A 23,385-nucleotide genomic window follows, 5' to 3' on the forward strand; every position below is an offset into this window, starting at 1 on the left:
GGTTAAAGTTACTATTATGACGTCATATTTTAGCAAGGTAACCTATATGAGTAAGTGAATAACCTTAAATCATTTTCTATGGCTTTAAGGGTTTTTATTAATTAGTTGAAAGCTCTAACTTTCTGGGCAAAAAATAGTTGGTTATAAAAAAATAGATCAAACCAAAATTTGTTTCTCTTATATGGAAATATGACCTTCTTCGGATATTAAATTAGAAGATAAGTTACCTCCATGGGTATCTGAGTAGGTTTTTTAGGAGTGTCTTGCAGGAAGATGCTTAGAATAGTTTTCAGAACTTCTAGCAGGTCAGGAGTTTCTTGCTTCAGTTTTAGTTCATGCGTCATACGTGCTAGCTCATCTAGGTCTTTCTCAATCATACTAATTTTAAGTTTCTCTAGTTTTTTCTCTATTGTTGCATCTCGAAAAGCTCTCTTGATCAGGTTGCTGTTGAACAGTATATATAAATCAATACTCTTAAAACTAAGGATTGTATTTAAGGCCATACTGAATTTATTAAGATGGTGTTAGCAGTACTTAATTGGGTCCGTGGAATTGGAATGGCAAGATCCTTGGTCAACTGGTGATGTTTATAGAAAAATGACCACGTCATACTCATTTTACACTCTAAATGAGAATGGGTAATTTTTTAAAATTCAAATGGTAAAATATAATTAAAAAAACTTTAGTTTAACAAAATACCTCCATTTTTATAGCTGAAGAGTATATAAGGAAGCAATTCAGATAGGTCAAGAGTCGTTTTGTTATCTCGGGTTAATGCATTGAGTTACTTTGATGGCTGAAAAAAAAAAGAATATAAATTGAAGAGGATAACCTGAAGATGCCAGCAGCCTCCAATCTACAGCCAATATACATCTATCAACAGAAATTAATGGCATTATACAGATATAAACGACCTAATTTTTCTTCTTAAGCATCACTTGCACTTAAACCTATCAAGTTGCATATGTCAAGAACAAAAACAACTTAAAATATGATCCATAAAACCAACTTAAAACATGATCCATAACTATAAGTACATCTTCACCAAGACTTGCATTGTATACATAAAAATTAACCTACTAAAAAAACTGTGATTCATAACAATACGAAGCAAAGTAGATATGTTCTTAGGTTATTACTATACCAAAACCTTAAGTTTGGGTGAATGCACCCTTTTAGAATACTTATTCAAGTTTTGAAGTTTGGAAAATAAAATCACAAGAAAACAAACATGAACTAAACCAAACCACAATCTCCATGAAATAATAAATCCAACATTTTCTAGAAAGATATGTACAAAGAGAAAAATAAGTCATCCTATTAAATTCTTTAAATAACATACCTTTTGGTGAGTGTTCCCTCTTAAGCATTTCCCAAATCTTTTCTATAACCCGAAAAAAAAAACCAAAGTATAAGTTATCCAAATAAATATGTAAAAATTTAAAAAACAAAAACTTGGCAAAACCTTCTATATGGAGGAACATTCAGATGCCACAAAACTATATCTTCTCTGTCCAAACTTCATGCAAATTCCTGAATCAATAGAAACAACTTAATATCATTATAAAATGTATACATAAGACTCCCAATTCAAAATTCCATATAAAACAGATTATATATTTATTTTTGGTAAGTATAGATAGCATGACAATATAAAAAAGATATGAAAGCTTATAAAGGTTATAAAGATTTAAAAAAAATATAAGTAATAAATAAATAAGAGATTTTTGAAGCTTTATTCATTAATTTTATAAACAACTTTTGCTTTTACGAAGTGGTTCGCTTGACTAGAGAGTCAAACAAACACGCAATCACTTTTAAGGACAAAACTGTAATGTCTTTCCTGCATTAAAACATTATAATATAGACTAAAAATATATAAATTGTATGGTCAAACTTTATAGCAAAACATACCTATTGTGTGACTTAGACCATTTAACACGAACACCCATCTACCACTTAACCTCTTGTTCAGCTGTTTTGATAACCACAATTAGTAAATCTTCAACTCAAGCCAGCCTAACAATATCGATTGGAATACACCACAATAACATAAAAACATACATATTAATATTGTATAAAAATTGTTGAACTCTAACTTTATGGCTTGTTGGCCCGCCATTTCAAGAGCTATTAATGACTTTCGTGTCTAATATTATGTTTTCTTTGCAACAACAGTTGAAAAAAGTTACATGTCAAAAGAGACCATTTCTCAAATACAGAGACCATGAGAGTCATAGAAATTCAACTTAAGACACTAACTTGTGCGGAAGAGCAAAGTTCTAATCGCCACGTTGTCTTCTTTTATAGATAAATACAATTATGAACACCGATAAAAACACAACACCACGTGATATCCCGACTGCAATTTTACCAGCATGTCATAGGCCACTGAAAAGGGACAGTCGGGTAAAGAAGGTACACCACATAACCCTTTGTTACCAAAAACAGTTGTATAATGATTATTTTATATAATAAAATTATAATAATTATAGATTGCAAATAGACTTCAAAAAGAGAAATTATGACTATAATAGATGGATCCATATAGTGAATCAGTCATGTATTGGACACTTGAATCAAAACTTTTGACCCTTGGATCCATGTAGTGGGTCAGTCATATATTAACCACAATTTATATATTGGGTACTCTACCTCACTATGAGCTTCCGTATCTTGATCTTGTTGCATTGAGTCACCTCCCAAACTCACATTAACATACTCACAAGGATCAAGCACACTTTTAACCTGGATGTCATTTCATATGATGTTGTCTCTCTAATTTGCATCTCAGCAAATACGTAAGGCTAACTATATCATCAATATGTAATCATATGTAATGCCTTAAAAAGCCAAGAAACAGTTAACCAAAAAAGGATGTGTCATATGTTACAGTTATATATATCTACTTATCGTAATGTTTAGGAAAAGCTATTTTCATCAAAAAACCTTTTTTATTCAAAGAACATATAATAATACTTACCAAAACAATATTGTAAAATCAAAATCAAGAACACTAAAGTATCTATTACCTTGATTCTGGAAACTCATTTGATGATTTTTTCACTAATGCTTTGTTGCAATCATGCATCAACTTTCAAAATGTACCAAATTTTAGGTTTCTGCAATAAAAGGGCAAACATGAACTGATCAATATAATATTTTGAGTTCCACTACAGCCCAAAATAACAACAAAATTCGATAATGCAGCTTGCAACATGAATAAACAAAATAAATCTAGAAAGATAAATCTTTTAAACATCAGCCTTGCAACATAAATTAACTTAACTGAATAACTCTTAAAAACACTGTGTACCTGAACATTTCCCCTGCTAAAATACAAACTTCTGGAACTGGTTATGCAAAAATAGTGTCAGACTTCTAATATACTACCAAAGTCAAGTCCATATGTTATATATACAACAAAATAAAATTAATCCAATAATTAAATCTTCCAATTAGCATAGTATTAGGCTAGAAACTTATAACCTCTTCAACAGCTTTCTCCCTCAATCGTTCAGATAGATTAAGCGCCCCGAGCCCTACATAAAAACACACAAATAAAAATCTTCATATTGAGGAAAGGCCAATCAATTTTAAGGTTAGAGAGCACCTGTTGGATCCAAATGAAATACATAACTTGGAATGGTTACAGATGAATCGATAAGAATGGTTAGTCAAAATCCTACAAAGACCAAAAATAAAATTAAACTGGTGAAATTATATATATGCAACAAAACGGTGTTAAAAGCAGAACCTTCAAAATCTTACAGATGAGTCGATGAATACATGAAAGGTTAGTCGAAATCCTACAAAGACCAAAAACCGAATTAATTTATAACAAATGAGTGAATTATAATAGATTAAGAAACAGATTAACATGTATCAAACAAAGATGTAATACCTAATGGTTGCTTCCACTCGCGATTGAAGATGAAGAAATCTAGGGTTTAGGAGATTACAAATAACATATTAAAGATCGATAGATGATATCTAGGGTCTAAGGAAGAAATAGATAGTGTTTAACAATGATAAAGAAAAATCAAAGAGGGAAAAGAAAAATAACATACCTATGTTTTTCGAAGATCAATCGATGAAGAAGGAAGAACCGGATGCAGGAGATGGGTATTAGGGTTTTGGAGTGGAGTGAAGCGTATTAAAGAAGCTAAGGAGGATGGTTTTGGCGGAAAAAGCAAAAAAAAAAAAGTGGTCTAACCAAATGCCACATGGCAAAGATTGTTTTGCTTTATTAGAAGTAGTAGATTTGACTATAATTTACATAGTTTAAGTTGTGACCTTTTTTAGTCGGTGCATTCCTAACCTTAGGAAGAACTTCATCTGCACCATAACGATTCATTGAAGGCTCCCACAATCATTATGTTCACATTTTTGTTCTCAGCAACGACTTCCAACATTATCAAAGTTCTGTAAACAATAAAGTTAATGAATCAAGTAACATATAAAGGCAACATGGTCAAAGATACACAAGTCATCTGCTTATAACTTGTATGTATTATTTCAAATTAGTGTTTTTAAAGGGTTGTTATCGAAATATTTGAAAGATTATTGGCCTTTTTCATGGCAAAACGAAATGATCGTTACCCTAAACAGAAATTAGACCAAAACTGGTTGACCAAAACTAAAGACAGTATTTTCTTAAACTGGTTGACTTGTGTGACCAAAAAAGTCAAAATGCATAATTCTTTGACCTAAAAAAAGGACATGACAATACTCACTGTGAAGTTCATTAAGCCACCTGCCAGCGCTATCAAACGTCTGTCGTCTGCTAACATCATAAACCACAAGAGCCCCAACAGCCCCTCGATAATACGCCAATGTAACTACTCTAAAACGTTCTTGACCAGCCGTATCCCATATTTGCGCCTTAATTCCTTCCCATTAACTTCCATTTTCTGGGTCTGAAATTCTACTCCTATGGTTCACTTTGAATTTGAGTAAAACTCGTTTCTAGCAAATCTAGCAAGCAAGTTTGACTTTCCAACACCCGAGTCACTGATGTGTGTAAAATGCAACATATAAATCACATCAATTAAGGCATAAAACTAAGCCTTTTTAAGTACTAATGTTGGAAAAAGAGTGTTTTTGTCTTCCTTTTGTATTTTCAGGATGAAATGAGCTCAAATTCACAAAAGAAGCAAAAAGACAACTAATTCTAGCATAAATACAAGGAAAGGAATAAAAGAAGACTGCCCGGACCCTCAACGGCATCCTCCAAAGCAAAGAAGAGAAAACAGAAGCCTGAACACGCCCCGTGCTCAGCCAGCACGGGGCCGTGCCCAAGAAGCAGCATAAAAGACAAACTGGTAGAAGCTTCCATTGCCCACCATGGGGCCGTGTCCAGTGAGCACGGGGGCGTGGTGAAAGTACAGCAGGCGCATTAATTGTAATTGCGAATTACAATTAATGAGGAGAGAGAGTGTCAGACGGGCACAGGGGCGTGTCCAGCGGACACGGGGCCGTGCCCAGCCTTCTGTTCAGCCTATAAATAGGGGTGCTTGGTTTCATTCTATCTCATCCCTTGGCACACCACCTCTCTCACACCTCATCCACCACCCACCACCACCATAACACCATCATCCACCACCATCATCCATTGTCCATCATAGAGTGTGTGAGTCGTCTCGGGATCCAAGATTGATCGTAAGAGTTCTTGAAAATCAAGGCCATGTTTGCCTAAGTCTCTTACATCACTTGGTGAAGACAAGTGTTTAGTATAATACTTTTTATTTTTAATCTTTTGCACTTTTTATTTGGTTTTGTATTAATGACTTTAATAACTAGTTACTTATGTTGAAGGTGATCTTTCCTTATCGTTTGTCTGTGGTGTCTTGGCATTATTTTACTGTCTATATAAAATAAAAGATTTTCACCATTCATATCTCCACGGTCTATATGGAGGTATGTTGGCTACCTGGTCGGGGGTTAAGGGAACGGTTTGGTAAGGGTCTTGCCCTTGTTCAGCGTTTAGAGGTCCTGCTTGGGACCTGGGTCAAATTTAGTAGGATCTCCTTCAATGCCCATAGGTATTGGATGGCGGGGATCCAAACTCTTTGACCCCCTCATAAGTTAACTACTATTAATACTATAACCCGGCTATTTAGGACTGTATCCCTGCTGACTCAGACTACTTAGCCGAGGGTAACGTCACCGCCAAAAGCGGGGCCTACCATAATTTGCATTAATAACTTAATTCATTATCTTCCAATAATCCGACCCTTTAGGATTGTATCCTTGCTGACTCAAACTACTGGGTTGAGGGTAACGTCGCCTTCAAAAGAGGGGCCTACTACAATAACTAAGATAATCTCTTAAACAAGTGCAAAAGTGCGAAAATAATCAAAGGTTATACTAATACACGAGTCGGATCCAAGTGATTCATCTTGTCTATCTGTTTTTATTTTATTTTTCAGCATTTAGTTAGTTTTTATTTTCTTAGTTTAAAAACATTTTTCTCACTTTTTGATTTGATTAGACGTTGAGGATAAACCGGTATTAAAAGCTCTTGTGTCCTTGGACGACCTCGGTATCTTACCAACACTATACTACGTCCACGATGGGTGCACTTGCCCATATGTGTGTTTAGTGTTAGTAAATATCGTGTTTTATAAATTTAAAACTTGGCTAAAGGTGTAAAAAGGGCTTAATTATACATCTAAATTATATATACACCGACACACATCAAGTTTTTGGCGCCGTTGCCGGGGACACAAGGATTTTAAGAAAGCTTAAAATCGATGGCCTAATCAGTTTTTCAAAACCTTTTCAAAACGCGCGCACATTTTTCTGCATTTTAGTTTAGTTTGCATTTACAGTAGCCTGAACACGGGGCCGTGCTCGCTGAACACGCCCCCGTGCTGCATATTTTTAGTTAGATACCCAGATACAGAGTCTGACCACGGGGCCGTGCTCGCTGAACACGCCCCCGTGCTCAACGTGACCAGTAACTTTAATTAAAACGCCCAGATACAGACCCTGAACACGGGGCCGTGTTCACCCAACACGGGGCCGTGTCCAGCTTCTGTTTCCGTCTTTATTTTTATTTTCTGGTCCCGAGGCTCAGTTGTGGTCTGTTGAGTGATTCTTATGGAAAACAAAACATCTGTTCTTGAAAATTTGAAGATTGAAAATGAAAATTCAATCAAATTTCATCTTGAACGAATTTCTCAGCTTGAAAAAGAAGCTGAAAATTCAAGAATTAAGATTGATGAACTTGAAAAGAAATTGATAGGTTTTGTGACTTCATCAGACAGTTTGAAGTTTCCTTGTCCAAAACCAATCAATTCTGTTCCAATAAGTGACAATGTCACAAACTTTGACAATGTCAAAGTTGAAGATTGTGATGAGAAATCTGATGATGAAAATGAAAAAATTGAAAAACAAAAATTATTTTTAGAATTAAAAGAAAAATTCAAAAATACTGTTTTGCAATCTACTGAAATAGGTGAATGTTCAAAGCAGAAACCTGTTAAGAAGATTGTAGAATAAAAACAAAAAGGTAAAAATTTGAAAATTGTTCAAAAAGATAATAAAAGCTCATCAGATCGATCATCCAATCGCAATCAAAAAGTACAAAAATTGAAAAACGAAAACTCAAAAATTTTTGGTAATAAGTGGTGCAGGTCGGACCACAGTGCTAAAGCGTCAAAACCAGAAAACTTGAGGAAGGATTATCACCAAGCCAGACAATGCTATGATCTGAGCGTTTGGTGTGAAAATGATAACTGGTATGATAACAGGGTGTGCTACAGCTGCGGATATCAGGGGCATATTGCTGTTAACTGCCAGTATTGGAGTTTTGAGACCAGGAGGTGCTTTAACTGCAACATCAAAGGTCACATTGCCAGAGATTGCCCAAGGAAATCTAATGAAAGATTGAGGGCTAATTCTCAGAAATCGGCAAAGATTCCAGTCAAAGTCAAGCTCCAGGAACAGAAGGTTCTGAAACCTAAAGTTCAAGAACAGTCAATTCAGGAAAAGAAAGTTAAACTTTCACAGGGGCAGAAAGACAGACTGAGGAAAAAGAGAAAGAAGGCAAGAGAATATCTTGAGAAGATTTTGTCCTCGGGTTTACGGAACAAACTGAATAACAGTTCTGATGAATCTACTCCCTCAGTTGAAAAGACAAGCAAAAAGAATTCATCAGATACAAATCTGGGGACAAAAGAGGAGAAGAAGAAGGAAAAGGTCGGCAATGAATCTGATGTGCCGAAGTCAGACAAGCCACCTTCAGGCGATGAATCTGTTTCATCGAAAACAAAGGAGCCACATGTCGGCGATGAATCTGACTCATTAAAGTCAGACAAGCCACATTCAGGCAATGATTCTGGTTCGTTAAAACCAGAGGAGCCTTTGGTTGAGGTAAAAAAGGAGAATTCAGGTTTAGCAATGGATGATGCAAATTTTCCACCATTGTTGAACAAGAATTCGAAATCACCCAAGGATCGTCAGGCTTGGGTGAATCTGTTTAAATGAAAAACCTGACTTGCCGGAGATCCCAAGATGGTATCGTGGATCATGAATCGGCATTTTTCTTGAGAAATTTCACTTTGGTGATTTTTCGCCTCAAATGTGGTAAATCAGGGACATTAAGTTGTACTTGATTTTCTACAAGATGATTTATGGTAAAACTGGGAATGATAAATCTTTATAATGTTTGAAGAAAACAAGATGATGAGATAACTCCGAACCTACAAATGGTTTGAACACAAACTAATTTTTCCGGAAAAACTATTTTGATTGAAACAAACTTAAGTGTTTTGAAATCACAATGGGAAAATAGTTTGTTGTGAGGGGGAGTTCTGATTGTTTTGCACAAGAATGGTGAATTGAGGTAATTCACATAAGGTTGTCAAATTTCTTGTATAGTTTGTTTTCATTTTTTTTTCCTCAGAAAATCAAAATTGAAACATATTTTGATTTTAGGGGGAGTAAGAAATTTTTGAAAAAATTTAAAAAAATTGAAAAATGAAAATGAGTTTTGTTGCAAAAAGAGGAGATGATAGTACATCGGTGGACTATCACAGCATGCTAGAGACTTGTAAAGACAAAAAATGTTTTAAAACAAGTCTTACTAATGATGTGTCAGTAGACTTCACACAGTTAGTAAATTGTATTCGAGATATAAACATAAATTCAAACTTGCTTATTTTGTGGGGAACACTACTTGGATATATAGGTAACCCCTGAAATCTCGTTTGAAAGGTTTCTTATTTTGAAATACTAGATTCTTATACTCAAATGATGTCTGGGGTATTATTCCAGGACTTCTGCTGAACGGAAGTTCTGACCTAGTCCCTGGCTAATACTTGCTATAAAATGCTTGAAACACAGCATAAAGCCCTCAGCTGATTAGACAATAAAATTGATGATCAGTTGTTGTAGCTGAAAAGATCCTCTAAAGGGGACACACTGCCAAGTCGAAACTGATATCTCTCTGCTGAACGGAAGTTCTGACCTGAGATCCCTCAGTTTTCGCATTTTATCCCCTAATTTATATACAGATATCATTCGTAGTATACTTACCTGTAAATCAGAATATTGAGATCTGGATACGGGAGTATATTCAAGAGGTGGGACACTCAAATAAGTTTAAGTGCTAAAACATTAAATACATATCTTGAATCAATTGAAAATTTGTGTAGAAGTTTAAGTGGACAACAATACTGGCAATCAGAAGTAAATTTGTTTTTAACATTTGCTGTTTAATCAAGATCAACGGTGTTGGTGATATGTCTCAAAATCCGATATGATCCTCTTGCACAATCTCTCAAAAATAGTGTTCATTTCTGTATTTCATTCAATTCAAAAATCCAAAAATATTGTATTTTTGTTTGATATTTGAAAACTACAAAAAGATTTTCGACAACAGAGTGTGAAGAGCTGATTTTCAATATTTCAAGTGCTAAACATGTTGAACTTGTGGTTTGGGAGAGTGTTAAATTGTGAAGATTTGAAATGCAAAATTGGTTCATTAACTTGATGATTAAGTTGAATGGTAACCTACAGTTTGATCTTCATAATTTTTCGTATATGATTTGCTGATTCATTAAGTTGAATTACAAATTGTGTTGTTTTGTAAAAGTTTGGTTGAGTTTTGCAGGTTTCTGATCCTGTTGCTACAAATAGCCAGGAGACACATCAGAACCAGAGGAGAGCTTAAACAGAGAAAGCCAGGAGTTGATCTCAATGGTGATAACGAGTTCCAGACAGAGATCCCAGCATGATGATAGGGGGAGTCTGATGAAAGTTAGAGCCAAAGAAAGATCCAGGCATGTGATTCCAGGCTGAGTTCCTGAAGAAGATTGAACAAGATTGAGATGCTGTGAATGATTGAAGACTCTCACTAAAGATTCCGTCAACATTCAAGGGGGAGTCTGTTGGTGCAGTTGTCTGTCGACTACATCTTCGTTCGAGTCTTTGAATGTTAGAACGATAAAGAAAGAGAAGCCCAAAGACTGATCAAGGCTGAAGATCTGAAGATACAGTAGTGTTGTGACTCGATAGTCGACTCCATCAACATCTGAGGGGGAGTCTGTTGGTGCACTACATCTGCTGATTACGTCTTGTATCGAGTCATAAGTCTTAGATGTTAGATATGGGCACAATATACGAGAAATTGAGTAATTGTATAGAGTTAGACATGTTGGATCGCTTATAGAGTCAAATTAGATGTTAGGGTCGCTCGTATGGACGTGTACGGACCGCTCGAGTGGTAACTTGTATGGACCGCTCGAACTACATGTGTGGGCCGCTTATTGGGCCTGTCCAATAAGCGGTTCCAGCTGTCTATATATACCTCAAGAGCGATCTCAGTTGTAACGTTGCGTAGAAATCGTGCCGAAGTGCTGCCGGTGCGAGATTTGAGCTGTAAACGTTTGATATCAGTAAAACAAGAAGTTAAAGTGATTTGCCTGCTGTTTCTACCTTAGTTTCTTGTTATTCCGCACCTGAAACCAAGGAGAAAGCCTCTGAACGACTCGTTTGGGTCAGCATACGATCCTACAACAACTACACCTATGATGAGGATGATTATAGGGGTAATTATTGCATTAATTGTCGTAACGCACGCTCGGTTCAATATAATACTTCATATCAACCATCCGATTCATACAATTATTATGAGGAGCCCAGGTACGAGCCATCAACTTCATACACACCCTATGAAGACCAAAGGTATGAACCTCCTCCCTCATACTCATATTTTGATGAACCAGGGTATGAGCCTTCATACTTATACTTTGAAGATTCAAGATATGAGCCACCACCTTCATACTCTTATTATGAGGAACCATGGCGTGAACAACCGACCTCATATGAGTACTATGAAGAACAAAGTTTCGACCCTTATCCATCATATACTTACAATGAAGAACAATGGTGTGAACCATCTACTTCATATGAGTACTATGAGGAGCCAAGGATCGAACAACCGGATTCAAGCTTTGAGGATCCAAATTCTTTTTCTCTCACCGAAGTGACCAATAGGATATTAGAACACATTAAAACTATCGAACGTTACATGAATGAATCTCGCGCAAGGGAAGAGGAATCCCGCGCAAGAGAAGAATTAAATTGTAATAATAACGTAGAGATAGTTGAAAATGTAAAAATGGAAGAACAAGAAAGTGAAAAACCGACACATGAGTTAAACAACGAAAAAGGTGAGTCCAATAATGTTAAAATTTAAGAAGAGTCTAATTTTGAAGAAATTAATCTCTTGTCACCTACTCTCGAAAATCATTGTTTAGTAACCCCTCATGCCAAGTTTTTAAAAGAGTTAAACACTAGTGCTAAAATCAAAGAATTAGTAAGTGTTAAGTTAACTAATGATCAAACTTCGCTAATAAAAGAAGACCCTTTTGAAATTAGCATTACACCGGTTCCATGTTTCTTTCAAAATTCATTTATTAGTAATATCACCATTGATAAAGATCTTTGTGTTAACATAATGCCTAACTACATTTTTGAAAAATTAAGTATTAGTGATTTTACTCCACTTCAAATACCCATTTTTCTATCCGATCGAAAAGTGATAAGATCAATCGGTGTAGTTGAAGATGTTTTGGTTCACACAAATCAATTGGTAATCCCAACCGACTTCGTCATCCTTGATGACGCCCCTCTAGTCTTGGGAAAACCTTTTGTACAAACTCATAAAGCATTGAAAAACCGGAAATTCAACAATCTACCTCTTCAATTAGGGGCATTCAAAAGGAGCATAGATCTTGAGCGTTCAATGAAATATCCTTTTGGCAATAATGACCCCCTAATTGAAGATGAAGCTGAACCACCCGATACAACTAAAGAAGATGACCACTTTGTCGAGGAAGAGATAGCTATAGAACAAACCTTTAAGGTTCTTAATCTAGATGAGCCACAAAATACGGCGTCTTCTAAAGACCCGCCCATTGAGCTCAAAGAACTTCCTAAAGGTTTGGAATATGCTTTCCTAGGCAAGGATGGTAGTTTACCTGTAATTATTTCTTCCAAATTAAGTAACATAGAAAAAGAGAAGTTAGTTAATCTGCTTAAAAAACACAAAAACGCGATCGCTTGGAAGCTTGTAGATATTAAAGGAATAAGCCCTTCCATGTGCACGCACAAAATTTTAATGAATGATGACTACAAAACAGTAATTCAACCACAACGAAGAGTGAATCCCAATGTTCAAGAAGTGGTTAAAAATGAAGTCATCAAGCTGCTTGACGCCGGACTAATCTACCCTATCTCCGATAGTCCGTGGGTAAGTCCCGTCCAAGTAGTCCCAAAGAAAGGAGGTATGACGGTAATAACTAATGAGAAAAATGAATTAATACCAACGAGAACCGTCACAGGATGGAGAGTTTGTATAGATTATAGGCGATTAAATGAAGCAACAAGGAAAGACCACTTTCCTTTACCCTTCATTGATCAAATGTTAGAACGACTATCCGGTCATAAATTTTATTGTTTCTTAGATGGTTTTTCAGGTTACTTTCAAATACCGATAGCACCAGAAGACCAAGAGAAAACAACTTTCACATGTCCCTACGGAACTTTCGCATATCGACGCATGCCATTCGGTCTATGTAATGCGCCCGCAACATTCCAACGTTGTATGGTGGCCATTTTCCATGATATGATAGAAAAGACAATGGAAGTCTTCATGGACGACTTTTCCATCTTTGGAGATTCATATGACCAATGCCTCGATAATCTTGAACGAATGCTATCCCGATGTGAGGAAACTAACCTCGCCCTTAACTGGGAAAAATGCCATTTCATGGTAACAGAGGGAATAGTACTCGGTCACAAAATCTCAAGCGAAGGAATGGAAGTTGATCGAGCAAAAATAGAAACTATTTCTCGATTACCTCCACCATCCTCCGTAAGAGCAATCAGAAGTTTCTTAGGACATGCCGGATTTTATAGAAGGTTTATCAAGGACTTTTCAAAAATTTCAAGACCTCTAACAAAATTACTTGAAAAAGATGCACCCTTCATCTTTGACAAGGAATGCAATCAAGCATTTCTAACCCTCAAAGAAATGCTAGTCAATGCACCCATCATGATAGCGCCCGATTGGAAATTTCCTTTCGAAATCATGTGTGATGCAAGTGACTTTGCTGTTGGAGCAGTCTTGGGACAAAGAAAAGAAAAGCATTTTCACCCAATCTATTATGCTAGTAAAACGCTTAATGATGCACAAGAAAATTATACAACTACAGAAAAAGAATTACTAGCAGTAGTATTTGCTTTTGATAAATTCTGTTCTTACCTTGTTCTTTCTAAAACTGTAGTCTATACAGACCATGCAGCCATCAGGTACCTCTTCAAGAAACAAGACGCAAAACCCCGTTTGATCAGATGGATTCTACTCCTCCAAGAATTCGACATCGAAATCAAGGACAGAAGAGGAGCAGAAAACACTGCTGCAGATCATCTCTCGCGCCTAGAAGACCCAGCTTTGGAAACAACCAGGGACGAGCAAATCAATGAAAAATTTCCGAAAGAATCCTTGGAGATGATGGAGTGTAGACAAGAACCATGGTATGCCGACTATGCTAATTACCTAGCTAGCGGTATAGTCACCAAAGGATGGCCACATCATCAAAGAAAGAAATTCTTTGCTGATGTAAAGCATTACTTTTGGGAAGACCCCTATCTTTTCAAAATGTGTACCGACCAGCTCATCCGAAGGTGTGTCCATGGTAAAGAAGCACGAAGAATTCTCCGTCATTGTCATGAAGGTCCATACGGAGGACATCATGGTGCCGCAAGTACCGCACGAAAGGTATTTGATTCAGGGTTTTATTGGCCAACCATTTACAAGGATGCACAAAACCTTGTAAAGACATGCGATGCCTGCCAAAGATCAGGTAATATTTCTACCAAAAACGAAATGCCTCAAAATGGCATTCTCGTTTGTGAAATCTTTGATGTGTGGGGACTCGATTTCATGGGACCTTTCCCGCCGTCAAAAGGAAACAAATATATACTTGTGGCAGTCGATTACATGTCTAAATGGGCGGAGGCCGAGGCTCTTCCAACAAATGATGGAAGAGTAGTGGTAAAATTTCTGAAAAAAATTGTTTTCTCGCTTCGGGACACCAAAAGCTTTGATAAGTGATAGAGGAACCCATTTTTGCAATCATCAACTAGAAAAAATATTAACAAGATATGGAGTCTATCACCGGGTCTCAACAGCATATCACCCTCAAACAAATGGGCAAGCCGAAGTGACTAATCGAGGTTTAAAACGAATACTTGAAAAAACCGTAGGACTAAATAAAAAGGAATGGGCCGACAAATTAGACGATGCTTTATGGGCCTTTCGAACCGCCTATAAAACCACTATAGGCACAACCCCATATAAGCTCGTCTATGGAAAAAGTTGTCACTTGCCAGTAGAAATAGCTCACAAAGCCTACTGGGTAATAAAAAATGTGAACTTAGATTTAGAAACTGCCGGTAAAAATCGATTCTGTCAAATGAATGAATTAGACGAACTAAGGAATTATGCATATTCTAACTCCGAAATTTATAAGGAAAGAATGAAAAATTTACATGATAAATATATTAAGTCTAATGAATTTCGGGTAGGAGATCAGGTTCTATTGTTTAATTCACGACTTCGATTATTTCCTGGTAAGCTAAAATCTAGATGGTCAGGACCTTTTTCCGTCACCCATGTTTTTCCGCACGGTGCAGTAGAAATTAAAACTCGAAATGGGATACCATTTAAGGTCAATGGCCAACGGCTAAAACTCTACCGAGGATCCATTGAGGATGAGGAAGAGGAGATCTCACTTCAAACGGTTAACGAATAAACTCGTACCCGACATGTTACGAACAGGCAAGTGTACGTCAAAAAACCGGTAAGTCTTCTAACCATTTTCGGAAAAAAAGGGGCATGCACACGAGCACAAAAAAAAAATTTCAAGAAACTTTGCTCGGCACGGGGCCGTGTCGAGGCAACTGTCGGGATAAAACCCTCTTTTCATAACAGTTACCTCATTCCACACGCCCCGTATTGCCGAAAACGCTCTGGTTCCAGGCGATTTTCTGCAGATTTCCGACGTCACTACCACGTTTAACAACATCAAGGTATGATTCTATCATCTTTAGTAGTTAGATTAGTTACTTGCATGTAGTTAAAACATCAAAAATTGGGGAAAAATCTAGGGTTCTTCGTGTTCATCCGGATCGAACTTCAAATTTTTGATGCAATCTGTTAGTAGTAGTTTAGATTGGTGTAGTAGAAAGTAAATAAACATGTATTGTTGATAGATTCGTTCGATTTCCCACAAAAACCCCAAACCCTTGTTTTTGAACCGAAAAAGACAAAATTGGAAGGGTAAAAGGTTTGTTTTGGGAAAAACGACACTTAGGGTTTCATTTTCGGGGGAAACCGCTGCTATTGGGCTAAAATTTTTCAGGTTTTCGAAACTGGGACGAAAAATGAAGTTTTTGGGTTACAGACGCCTGGACAAGGGGCCGTGTCCACTGAACACGGGGCCGTGTCCAGCCCACTGTTTGCAGTTTCGCTCCAAATATCCTAGTTTCGTACTAACTTTTGGTGTATTCTTTCAGATGTCAAAGTTCACAAGGTTCAACGCAAGCGAACTCGAAGCTAGGGCACGATATGAGACACTCCAAACAAGACCCGAGGAGTATCCTAGGCGAGCATGCACGGACCTGTTGACCATGGTGAACCAGCTAGACCGATTCAACAACATCGTGACAGGACCACTAGCAGTTGCATTGAACACTCGGCTTCGGTCAGTGCATCAATGCACCATGGAGTTCTACAGTACTTTCAATTTCACCTCGAGGTGTGACCCGTTCGACAATGAAGGGGTTGCATTTCGGTGTGGCGGGACAAGGTACTCGATCTCCATGGCACAGTTTGGAGCTATAATAGGACTGTACGGGGAAGAGGAATCGGGGAATGAGGATAATACCGGGGGATTACGAGACTTGGATGTAAATGAACGTCAAGCCGCATGGGCTCAGATCGGTGAAGGAATCTACAACCCTAGTAGCACCAAGAGTACCAAACTGAGGGACCCGCTTTACCGCTACATTCACAGGCTCCTCACCTACTCGCTAAACCAGCGTCACGACAGTAGTGGCGTTGTAGGGTTGAAAGATTTGGTTGTCCTTCACTGCATCCACAACCAGAAGCATCTCGATGTTCCATATCTCTTGTTACGAAACATGCACCTCAATCGCCTTGCTCACGCTCCAACGCCTATCTTCTTCGGGGGATGGGTGTACCGTCTTTTCAAGCATTTCACGAGAATTCCAAGGTCCTTTGAAAGGAGTCCATGGTCGGGACGAGTTGACTACCACATTTGCCGAGCCATGAACTTACTTTATGAGGCGGAAGACGGGACGGTGAGCTTCCAAAGGACACAAGGCTATGCATGGAACCCACAAGAGGCCCTAGTTCTCCACGCACCACCTCCCCACTACCAGTACCAACCCCATGGTGATCCGGGTCAATCCTCCTCACAAGGAGGCGGTTTTCCTAACTTTCAAAGCTTACATGATCTTTTGCAGGAAAACCTCATGTGTACCAGGAACACCTACAACCTCGCCAACAACACATACCACCGGGTTGGAGCTATTGAGCGCAACATCAACGATATACAAGATGATATCGGTAGCATCCGGGAGTACATGGCAGGGCATGGGGATGGAGGTGATGATAGCGGTGAAGACATGGACGTTTGAAGAGATAAGGGGCGGGTTAATGGTGAGCCCACAGGTTTAAGTACCCTTTTTTACCGAACAATTTATGGCCTGCGTGCCACTTGTTGAACAATTTACTTTCCTTGACTAATTTTTATTTCCGTTTTATTTTTCTACTTTATGTTTGGAGACAATTAACTGTGGTAATGTAGGATGTTTTATGTTTGCTTGGTGTGGTATTAAGTGATGAAACAGGTACAATGCAAGGGTTAGAGTGCTAAACCTTAGCACTTACAGGCCCCAAAATGGAGAAACCGGGAGACGAAACCTGTTTTTCAGGCTCACAGACTGTCCACACGGGGACGTGTCCAGCCAACACGCCCCCGTGTTCATCTCCCAGACCTGTTGTTTGGTTACTGACCTGCAATTATTTGCCAGACACGGGGCCGTGTCCAGCCGACACGCCCCCGTGTTCATCTTCTGTAAGTTTTCAATGCTGGCAGTTCGCCACGGGGTCGTGTCCAGTGGACACGGGGCCGTGTTCAGACTGCCAGTAACATAAATCTTTGCTTTTTAACACCACACCACACATCCAATCAACCTAAAAATTTATTTTTGGGACACATTGAGGACAATGTGTAATTTAAGTGTGGGGGGGGGAAGCTAACACTTTGAAATTTTGCAAGTCCTAACAACAAGCCTTACACAAAACTCTATTGGAACCGCTAAACACCCCAAATTTTTTTCAAAAATCCTTTCATTTTTTACTTGTCTAAAGTTTAAGTTAGGAATCACAAGATCAATAAGGTTATATTTTTATAAAATTTACAACCGAAAGCGTCGTGATACAAGAACCAACATAAGAAAATTACGAAACGGCATAAGAAGTCTAGTTAAAATTTAATTATATATACTTGATCACATTAAAAACCCATTCCCACAAAAGTGAGTTTTGAGCCTTTATTGAGCATACAAATTTACATCTTTAGACTAAATGCTCATTTTTCGTTTCTTGTGTGAATAGCCGCTTGGTTCTTACAACTCTAGAACTTGCCACGACAATTCATTCCCGGTCCTTACCAACTTAAACCCAAGTAAGTAAATGATGGAGGCATTAGGACTAACCATTTTTCTTTCTACACCATTATTTTTCAATTTTTTTTACCACCTACCCAAAATCCCCCTAGTTAACCCCTTTGAGCCTAAACCTTTCATTTCATTACCCTAAAACCCTTTTTACCCACCAAAAACCTTTTTATTTTTCACCCCTTATTTTAGTAACAAAGCTCGGTTTTTCGCAAGCTCGTTCTTTTATGTGACTAAATATATATATATATATATATATATATATATATATATATATATATATATATATGATGAAGTTAAAAACAAACAAAGCTATACAAACAAAAGCTTGTTTGGAGGAATACTTCAAAATAAAAAGTCACTAAAATTTTTTTTCGAAAACCTACGCTTTTTACGCTTTTCGCCCTTTTACTAACCACTAACCCAACCACCCACCTTTAGCCCAAGCCTAACCCTTCACCCAAAAAGTCCTCTTGATATTTACAAAGGTAAAAAGTTAAAAAGGAGGGGGATTGATTGCTTGGCAAGCCTATGGAAGGTGTGAGTTCCATGCCGCTCTCGAGTGATTCACTAAAAATACACCTACGGCCGAGTGTTGAGTGATTTATCCCGTGAGGTATGTGAACTTGTATATAAATAGAATTTTAAAAAAGGTATGTTATGCCCAAATAAGTAATTTATCCTATGAAACGTTCTCAATAAATCATAACGAATAAAATTGTGAATAAATAAAAATAAAACCTAAAAAGATCTTGGATTCCCGACACTCTATGACAAGCCAAAAACTTTCTCTTCTACCTATTCCATTTGGGAGTGTAAGCCACATTTTAAAGAGTTTTGCTTGAGGACAAGCAAAAATTCAAGTGTGAGGGTATTTGATGTGTGTAAAATGCAACATATAAATCACATCAATTAAGGCATAAAACTAACCCTTTTTAAGTACTAATGTTGGAAAAAGAGTGTTTTTGTCTTCCTTTTGTATTTTCAGGATGAAATGAGCTCAAACTCACAAAAGAAGCAAAAAGACAACTAATTCTAGCATAAATACAAGGAAAGGAATAAAAGAAGACTGCCCGGACCCTCAACGGCATCCTCCAAAGCAAAGAAGAGAAAACAGAAGCCTGAACACGCCCCGTGCTCAGCCAGCACGGGGCCGTGCCCAAGAAGCAGCATAAAAGAAAAACTGGTAGAAGCTTCCATTGCCCACCACGGGGCCGTGTCCAGTGAGCACGGGGGCGTGGTGAAAGTACAGCAGGCGCATTAATTGTAATTGCGAATTACAATTAATGAGGAGAGAGAGTGTCAGACGGGCACGGGGGCGTGTCCAGCGGACACGGGGCCGTGCCCAGCCTTTTGTTCAGCCTATAAATAGGGGTGCTTGGTTTCATTCCATCTCATCCCTTGGCACACCACCTCTCTCACACCTCATCCACCACCCACCACCACCATAACACCATCATCCACCACCATCATCCATTGTCCATCATAGAGTGTGTGAGTCGTCTCGGGATCCAAGATTGATCGTAAGAGTTCTTGACAATCAAGGCCATGTTTGCCTAAGTCTCTTACATCACTTGGTGAAGACAAGTGTTTAGTATAATACTTTTTATTTTTAATCTTTTGCACTTTTTATTTGGTTTTGTATTAATGACTTTAATAACTAGTTACTTATGTTGAAGGTGATCTTTCCTTATCGTTTGTCCGTGGTGTCTTGGCATTATTTTACTGTCTATATAAAATAAAAGATTTTCACCATTCATATCTCCACGGTCTATATGGAGGTATGTTGGCTACCTGGTCGGGGGTTAAGGGAACGGTTTGGTAAGGGTCTTTCCCTTGTTCAGCGTTTAGAGGTCCTGCTTGGGACCTGGGTCAAATTTAGTAGGATCTCCTTCAATGCCCATAGGTATTGGATGGCGGGGATCCAAACTCTTTGACCCCCTCATAAGTTAACTACTATTAATACTATAACCCGGCTATTTAGGACTGTATCCCTGCTGACTCAGACTACTTAGCCGAGGGTAACGTCACCGCCAAAAGCGGGGCCTACCATAATTTGCATTAATAACTTAATTCATTATCTTCCAATAATCCGACCCTTTAGGATTGTATCCTTGCTGACTCAAACTACTGGGTTGAGGGTAACGTCGCCTTCAAAAGAGGGGCCTACTACAATAACTAAGATAATCTCTTAAACAAGTGCAAAAGTGCGAAAATAATCAAAGGTTATACTAATACACGAGTCGGATCCAAGTGATTCATCTTGTCTATCTATTTTTATTTTATTTTTCAGCATTTAGTTAGTTTTTATTTTCTTAGTTTAAAAACATTTTTCTTACTTTTTGATTAGATTAGACGTTGAGGATAAACCGGTATTAAAAGCTCTTGTGTCCTTGGACGACCTCGGTATCTTACCAACACTATACTACGTCCACGATGGGTGCACTTGCCCATATGTGTGTTTAGTGTTAGTAAATATCGTGTTTTATAAATTTAAAACTTGGCTAAAGGTGTAAAAAGGGCTTAATTATACATCTAAATTATATATACACCGACACACATCAGTCACCAAGCAAGACAATCTTGAAAAGGTAATCGTCATTTGAACCTTCTGAGTAAAACGCTATCTAATAATTTACACAAAGCAATATGCTACAAAAACATAATCGAGAATGCGTAGCTTCTTACAAATGGTAGTACCATGAGCAACATCAAACTTGATCTAATCAGCACAGCATGATAATAAATTAATAATTAATCTGTATGGATTGCAAATAGATTGTAATGTATGATTTTTGGGGTTGATATTATTATCAAATATCTTACAAAGGACATTGATTATTCAGGAAAGAGTAAATTACGCTTTTGGCCCCTGTGGTTATATCACTTTTAATATTTTAGCCCAAAATAAGTATTTTTAACATATCTGCCCTTATGGTCTCTATAACTAACCATTTTGGCCCCTAAGTCTAACCATTTTAGCCCTCATGGTCTCTATAACTAACCATTTTGGCCCCTATGATCTCTAGACTTAGGGGCCAAAATGATTAGTTATAAAGACCATAGGGGCAGATATGTTAAAAATTCTTATTTTGGGCTAATATAGTAAACCTGATATAACCACGGGGGCCAAAAACGTAATTTACTCTTCAGGAAAATAACTGTTAATATTATTTTTCATTTGTAAAAAGTCAAAGCACAAATTATACGGGTCGGACTAACATGACCCGTTTGACCGGCACTAAAAAGTTATCCACTTTGACCCAAACACATATTGTTTCTTTACCCAACCCACCCAATTTGTCACCTATAAAGTGTCACAAAACAAACCTTACCTATTTATTCTTGCAGTTGTTGAGTTTTTGTCGTACGGTTATTCATTGTAGGCCTTTAATCTCAAACCTGAAATGGTACAAAGAATAATCTTTAGAATTTATGTGAGCATGCAAGATGTTTGTTCATAAAACTATCCAAACAACATCTTTCGCTTTTAATTTTTGTTCCCCTGCAAATATTCTACCTTCCAAAGGACACTTTAATAGGTGTAAAAAGTGTATAATAGAAACTTGTATCATGGCCGATAATACTTAAAGGTATCAGAACTCCGATTAGCTAAAAAATTAGATGATATATTCTGACTGACGCACGTCATCCTTTGAATCTTCTAGGACGAAAAACAGGCTGAGAAATCATTGAGAATTTGTCCATGATATTATTATCCTAAAGAAAAAAGACCCCTTTTGATCAAGGGCGGACCCACGTACTAAGCGTAGGTGTCACATAAAATACGCGTTCTCATGTGCTATTTGCGCATCAGACAGTCAAGTGATACTGGTTCATCAAACACTATCGAAGAGTGACACCAGTAAAAAAATCCTTTGAAAATTGCTTTTTTTTTGGCTCCCAAGAAAATAGCAAACAGTTCCCATAACAGTAAAAAATAACCCTTAATTTGCAAATCATAAAGGATAAACTGATTCATGAAACATTTAATAAAAAAACCCTCTAATATTTAATGTTTTTTTGTGCTCCAACAGCATACTAAACAGTTCAATAGCATTCAAATAACAGCCTTCAATTGGCAAATCATAAAATATCAAGATCACTTTTGAGCAGGGGTGGAACAACATACTAAACAACTAATTATGCATTACATAGTATTTGATACTCGTTTTTTATGTGTCATTTACATATCCGACTGTCAAGTAAAATCAATACGCCAAACATTTAGTAAAAAATTCTCAAAAAATTGCTGGATGAAATCAACAACATCTATAGAAATTTTGGATTGAAAAAACAATTGAACAATTCAGATAAACATACCAGGATCAAGATAAGACCGATGTAAATAAAATCCTCTGATGAAATCGCCAACGTTGAAAATCCCAATGTCTATTACGGCTGAGAAATATGGTTGGTGATTGTAAGGAATCGAGTGACAGAAACCTACATACGAACGAACAAAATCAAATATAAAAACAATCAAAATCAAACATACGAACGATGATCTAACCTTGATTTGAAGATTATTTTGAAGATATGCACCGTCGGCGGAGAAGAAAGTATTCGTCAAAAACCCTAATTCGATGTTCAAAAGCGACGGGATGAGATTTAGGTTTTCTGAAAAATCGCCATAGAGTAGATGACTATTAGGGTTTGAAGCGGATGAAAGAATAGCGTGTGAGGGAAAAGATAGTAGAAGAATTGCCGCTCAAAATCAATCGAGCAGGAATATCACATTGCCACGTGGCAATGATTGGCTTAAGTTAGTGACATGTGGCTTAAGATTATTTTGTTTTATTAGAAGTAGTAGATACCATACCACGTAAGCCAACCCGTTCAAGGGCGGATTCAATATATGTTTCATCTTTATTGTATTAAATAAGAAATTATTAAAAGTATAAACGGGTACGATTAATTAGTTGAAATTGAACATACCGGTTCTGTTTAGCAGCATTTCTCCAGCACTTAATAGCCAATGGAAGTGATGCACTTAGTAGCCCAGCGTATAATTAAAAGTGTTAAAAGGGCAATGAAACACAACCTGATTATTATTGTATCAGTTGCAAGTAGTGTTTCGGGTAGCTTTATGGAAACTTACGA

At 37.3% G+C, this 23,385-nt stretch overlaps 1 long non-coding RNA gene across 1 annotated transcript; it reads right to left on the bottom strand.

Moving 5' to 3' along the window:
• Positions 1-730: 730 nt before the first annotated feature.
• LOC110880692 lies at positions 731-1,426 on the bottom strand. The gene is made up of 3 exons (XR_002559415.2): positions 1,343-1,426; positions 833-856; positions 731-796 (listed from the first exon to the last, which is right to left on the bottom strand). It is a non-coding gene; the product is annotated as an uncharacterized LOC110880692 (long non-coding RNA).
• Between the last annotated feature and the right edge of the window lie 21,959 nt (positions 1,427-23,385).

This window comes from Helianthus annuus, chromosome 10 (genome assembly GCF_002127325.2).
Source record: "Helianthus annuus cultivar XRQ/B chromosome 10, HanXRQr2.0-SUNRISE, whole genome shotgun sequence".
In the NCBI taxonomy this organism is placed as follows: domain Eukaryota; kingdom Viridiplantae; phylum Streptophyta; class Magnoliopsida; order Asterales; family Asteraceae; genus Helianthus; species Helianthus annuus.